Source organism: Callithrix jacchus, chromosome 5 (assembly GCF_049354715.1).
Source record: "Callithrix jacchus isolate 240 chromosome 5, calJac240_pri, whole genome shotgun sequence".
Classification (NCBI taxonomy): domain Eukaryota; kingdom Metazoa; phylum Chordata; class Mammalia; order Primates; family Cebidae; genus Callithrix; species Callithrix jacchus.
In genome coordinates this window covers 58,032,152-58,038,452 of record NC_133506.1, presented here as the reverse complement: position 1 = coordinate 58,038,452, position 6,301 = coordinate 58,032,152, and positions in this window count along the sequence as shown.

The following is a 6,301-nucleotide window of genomic DNA, read 5'->3' as shown; positions in this document are numbered from 1 at the left end:
CGTGGTGTACATATAGAGGGGTATGCATGCAAGTGTGTACATGCATGTGTGTGTGCATGTGCACATGTGTACATGCATGTGTGTGGGGTGCATGTGGATTACACACATACTGTAAACAGGTGTCCTGAGCATTGGGGTGTGTGCACGGGAGTGTGTGTGCATATGTGTACCTGCATGTGTGTGCATGTGTGTACACACATGTGGGTGCTGTACACGTGTGTACATACATGTGTGTGGGTGCATGTACATTACACATCCAATGTGTATACACACCCACACGCACTCCTGTGCACACAACCCAATGCTCAGGACCATATGTGGGTGTGTCCTGAGCATTGGGTTGTGTGCACAGGAGTGCGTGTGGTTGTGTGTGCACATGTGCATGTGAGTGTGGGGCACAGAGGTGTGCATGCATTTGAGCATGGGCCTCCACGTGTGCACACGTGAGTGCATATGACTATGCGTGCATGTGCACAGGCATATGTGTGTGGCTGCACACAGGTGTGCATGCACAAGCTCAGCCCTTGGTATCCCCCCAACAGGACTGCACCCCACCCCTGCACCTCTGGAATGGCAGTGCTCACCTGGAAAGCCAAACCAAGACCTCAGCGCTCCTTCTCGTCGTCGGGAGAGCAGCTTTCCCTCTTCCTTCAGGCCCAGCAAATGTGTGTCTTTGCTCGAATCCTCAGAGCTTGATACCGTGGCTGGCTCTCAGGTGCACCTGCGCTCTCACTGCCTCGGATAGGTTTGTGCATAATCACCAGAGCAGCTTCAGCCAGACCCTAGAAACATGTGATTTCCCTTTTCAGAGTACCTCTTTGGATCACCCATTAAATGTCTGAGTGTCTAGTGTCGATGAGCTTTTTGTTCACTGCGGAAAATACAGAACTTGCAAGAAAGGACAGGACGAGGATAAAGGCTCATGTGGCCCAGCCCTCGGCCGTCCTGTTTTCACATAGACTTTTTAATGCCTTCCGAAACCTCTTAACTCCCCCGGATTCTCATCTCGGGTCCCCTCCCACCCATGGAGCGGAGCTGACGCTGTGACACTCACCAAAAGCTGAACATCGGGCAGCCAAAACTCGAACATGACAAACTCTGCTGCTGGCCAGAAACCCCATGGTCCTGCTCAGAGGCGGAAAGGTGGCCACAGGGCTGCTGGGCAGGAAGGAGCAACTCGGCCCACAGGAAGGCTGGATGCTCCCAGCTCCTCCACGCTGCTCCTCCACGGAGGGCCCAGCCCAGGACAGGTCCCCTTAATGGGTCCAAGCCCCTTGCTGTCACACGTCTCCAGGAAGACAGGGGAAAATGAGGAACATGGGGTCAGGTGGCCGTGGGCTCCCCAGGGCCCTCCATGGGGCAGTTAGGAGCCAGAGGAGGGAGAGAGGGGAGGAACGGGGAGAGGTGAGAAAACATGGTAGACATTTTTAAAGACAGAGCAAAAGAGAAAGCAAAGGCTAGAATGCAGGGGATGGGGGGGGTCCCAGGCACCAGGCAAAGCCCCTCCCCAGCTGCCTGGCCCAGGCTGTGAGCCTCCAGCCAGCCGATGATCCAAGAGCCTCCACAGCAAATCCCACCCCGACATCCTAAGGAGGTGGCGTTGCTGAGGCGGTGGCCGGCGTCCGCAGATGGGGCCACCATCTAGTCCTACCTAGCCTAGCCCAGTTGACCCCTCAGCCCCTGAATCTGGGCCTGAAAGGGAGTTGAGTGCAGGCCCCATTGCAAACAGCCACTCCTCCGCACAGGACCAAGGTCACCACCCCGTTTGCATCCCCAGGTAAGTCTGCCATCTGGGGGGCTCTGGGATTGCGGAGGGTGTGTGACAAGGGGCGTCACCAACTGCAGCGACACCAAAGCAGCTCACTGAGACACCCTGCAGGCCTCTCGGCTTTCGGTCCTAACAGCCCAAACCTGATCCCATCCTGACTCCCAGACCGGACCGCCCGCGTGTGGCGGGTGGGAGTATCCCAACACCTGGCAGGGTGTTTGCAAATGCTACAGTCACAGGGGGACCTCGAGTGCAATGACCTCCTCCCCGAAAACAAACTCGCCTTGAGCTCCTCCCAAGAAGACCACCCCCGCCCCCTGCCAACAGTCCTCGGGGATCTGGCTGCCAGTGCCTGCCATGCTGAATGCTGAGCCCACATCGAGAGGGGCTTTGAAAGCAGATTCGGTTACACACGCGACGAGGCTGAGAGCTGTTTTCTTTCCCGCTCCCTTTTCTCGGCAGCCAGTTTTCGCCCGGCCGGCCAGGTCACTCACAGGGCAGGCTGTTTCCAAGGCCCAGCGTCTTCCGTCGACAGGACATGGCTGCCACCTCTAACACGAAACCTGCCCGGGGGTGGGTCGAAGATGGAGCTGGTGGGTGTGGGGCGATGAGCTCTCGCCCCACCCCAGGGACCCTCAGAGGGCTGCAGGCATCTTGGATGAAGGAACACCCACAGAGCAGGCGCCAGCAGGAGGGCGTTGCCACAGAGCAACACCCAAGAGGCAAGGAGCTGGGTTCAAATGCCACCCCTGCCCCTGCCCGGCTGTGGCCCTGGGGCAGGTCACCTCTGTCCTGGCCTTGGTTTCCTCATTCATGAAACAAACATGAGAATCACCCACCTCCAGAAGCTTTCAAATGTCAGCTTGCTGAGCTGAACCAGGAACAGGAACGCTCCAGAAGCCCCAGGCTGCAGTCGGGCAGAGAAGGGACATTGCCGACCTGTCCTTGCCTCTGAAGCCCGACCCAGAAGTGGCACCAGCCAAAGGGGAAGTGGGCCTGGGCTGGCCTTGGCTGTTGAGCTCAAGGTTCCTATAGAAGGGAGCACATGCTTTGTCCGAAATGAATCCTTACACCCTGAGGTGCCCCCAGGCTCCCCAGCCTCACCCAGCTGGGCCCACCCCCAAAGCACCCACCTTCCAGACCCCTCACCCTGATGTGCACTGCAGTCCTTGGCCTTTGGGCGAATGGAGCCCCCTGCATTGGAGAAGCCCCGGAATGCTGCCCTGTGGATCCCCAAGGGGTGGCGAGGTCCTGAGGGTGCTGTGGGCCTGGTGGGGTCAGCCGATGCCCCGGGCCCCACAGCCCTCCAGGGTGGATCCTGGGAGAGGGGCCTTGCAGGAGGCAGGGAGGGGCATGAACCAGCTTTCCCCCACTCTGGGGCCCAGGGGCATGAGCTTTACCTGAAATAACTGCTGAGGACACAGACCTCCAGCTGGCAATGATCACCCTGCTGAAAGCAGGCCCTCCCCTCCTCTAACATCCTGTCCCCCCACCCTACCACAGGGAGCAGCACAAGCCCTCCCACCCCCAGGCCTCAGCACAGTCCCTAGGCCTCCTTCCCTGCCCCGGAGTCTCTGGGGCCTTTCCCCACAGCTTCCCACGGCGTCTGCACTTGCAGGGAGGGGCAAGAGCCAAGGAACCCAGGACTAGGGTTGAGGGGGTCATCCCAGCCGCATTCCTCAGGCAACCCTGACAGCCCCCTTCTAAGGGGCACCCTCCCCCTGGCTGGGCAGAAGATGGCCTTCCCGGAGCTCAAAGCCCCAAGTGGAACCATCCCCAGGGCCCAAAAGGCAGAGCATCCACCACCTGCAGGCAGCGTGCAAGGAGGTGACCTCACCTGCCAGGGCCAATCCTTGAGGGGGGCCCTGCCTGGGGTGTTCCTGGGACAGGGCTCTCCTTGGGGCCATTCCCAGGCTGGGACCACCGGCCCTGGGGGAGGGCATCCTGTACCCAGGACTCCACCCACAGGGGCCGAATCAGAGGTGTCTCCGGGGAGCTGGTCCAGAGGCCCTGACGCTCCTTATACTCCTGAACAATGAGACTGTTTTCTTTTCCTTGATAAGTAAGTCTGAGTTAAGGGTTCCCAAGCTGGGGGTGGGCTGGGGGGGATTCGAGGGCTGCTAGGAAATTGACAGCAGGAAATGAAACCAAGAGCCTGATGGTTAGAGCCTTCCTCCCTAACCCCAACCCCAACACCCACCCCCTACCCCCAACCCCAACACCCACCCCTCTCCCACCCCAGCCCCCAGCCCCCACCCCCAACTCCCACCCCCAAACCCCAACTCCCAACCCCCACCCCTCTCCCGCCCCAGCCTCCAACCCCCAACTTCCACCCCTCTCGTACCCCAGCCCCCAGCTCCTACCCCCGACACCCACCCCCTCCAGCCCCACCCCCTAACACCCACCCCTCTCCCACCCCAGCCCCACCCCCAGCCACTCAGGCCCCCAGAAGCCCCTCACAGCTCAGGACTCACGGAACTAAACTCTGCATGGTCACCAAGGGGTTAACATACCCACCCTCTTATCTCACAGGAATGGGGTCGCCACCCTAGAGATGTGTCCTCACAGGCCAGCCCTGGCAGGTCCCTGGGTCCCAATGAACCAGGGAAGCCTTCAGGAGAGAGGGGCATCCGAGGCAGGGCCAGAAACTTGTTCCTGGGCTTTATCACTCACCCCAGCTGCCCAGCTCTCCGGGCCCTGGGCACACAGCTCAGAGCCTCCGCCCCCACACTGAAACCCTTAACCCTTTTCTGCTGGCCATCATTAGCACAATGCCTGCTGCATGCCCATCCCAGGACAGATGCCCTTGGTACCCAGTACCACTAATGCCTCCCCAAAGACACTGTGAGAGGCAGGCACTATCATCACCCCCTTCTTACAGATGAAGACAGGCACAGAGAGGGAAGCAGTTCACCCAAGGCCACACAGCCTAGAGAAGGAATGCTGAGTCCCACAGTTCTGACTGTACCCACTCGATGCCCTGACCCACTGTTCCAGAAGCTGTTCTCCTGGCTTAGCTTCTGCTGTGACAAGACAGGGCACAAAGCCATCTGACCACACAGCACAATGAGGCACCAGGAAGGGACCTGCAAGACGGGCCTTGAAGGATGTGTAGGAGTTTGGCAAGTAAAGAAGAGGGCAAAGGGCCCCTGCAGGAAGTAGCACGGGCACGGGGACAGGGGAGAAGAAGGCTTGCAGCTGGGCGGAGTACAGGGGTGCCTGGGTCTGGCAGGCTGGGTCACTGGCTCAGGGCCGCATCCTTCCTGAGGGGCCCAGTGCACTGGGGTGAGAGCTGCACGGAGAATGACCATGGGGGTGGAGGGGGTTGACGACACCTGGCTTCTGAGGTTTGAGCTGAGACTCCTGTCTTTTTGGCTCAAGTAGAAACAGATCTGTGAAAGGGTCCAGACACTATCATAGACAACCCCCATGGATATGTGCCCACACCACCGGCCACCGTGGAGGCAGCAGGATCCATGTGGAAAACACGCCACCAGCGGCTCCTGCTGCTGCTGCAGAGCAGGTGAGCTGTGATCCACCTAGCAGGGAGGCTGTCGCACGCTTGCGGAGGCTGCTCCCGAGTAGCCAGAACAGCCCTGTACCGCCCTGAGTGAGGTGCAGCCTTGGAGAAGCCTTGAGGAGTAAATGTTCCCTTCTCCGCCCTCCTGGAGAGGCCAGGGTTTAATACAAATGTCCATTGTAAATAGATACTTATTAACTCAAAAAAGCAACCAATCACCATCACTCAGAGACTCCCTTCTTTGTTTTAATTGGCTTGTTAAACTGCTAGCTGTGTGACCTCGGGCAGGTTAGCTCACCTCTCTGTGCTGTTTCTCCATTTGTATATAGAAATGACAGCGTGATCTATTGGGTAAGATCGATGTGGGAACTACGTGGAAACGTCGGGACAAAACACAGCACCTGGCAACACTGGTGTTTCCTGTTCACCAGCTTTACAGATTTTATTACAAAAAGCACGAGTTCCCCCCCCAAACCCCCTCCCGAGTCCCCCCCCCGTCCCCCCAGCGCCCCCCCCCGAGTCCCCCCCAGTTCGCCTGCAACACCCCAGGTTTGCAGTGGTTCTTTTCTTGTTCTCTAGACCTTTCTTGGGGTTAGGGGTGGCTCAGCCCCAGCAAGTCACAAGTGTCCCTTTTTACTTCTCTTCATTCTCGGTGCTCATGAAAACTTCCTAACCCAGGCTTTGAGCTGAGGGGTCAGAGCTAGGTCCAACCAGCTTTGCTGCGCTAGAGCCCTCTGTAGCCGGTGGACTGAGCCTCACCTCCCTCCCGCCAGCACCACCACCGCCCGGCACCTCTCCCCATCCTCACGGAGCACACTGCCATCCACAAAGTCTGCAGGGGTGAGGGCAAAGAGAGACCCTTATGGAGACCCTGAGTGCCGGGAGAGCAGAAAGCAAGGGAGTCCACACAGGGCAGCCAGCACCTCCCAGGTTCCTGAGAAGAGGAAAGGAGGGAGCACCTAGTGGGAAGCGGGCGGGGAGGAGGCTGGGAGCTGGGAAAGGGGTGATGGAAG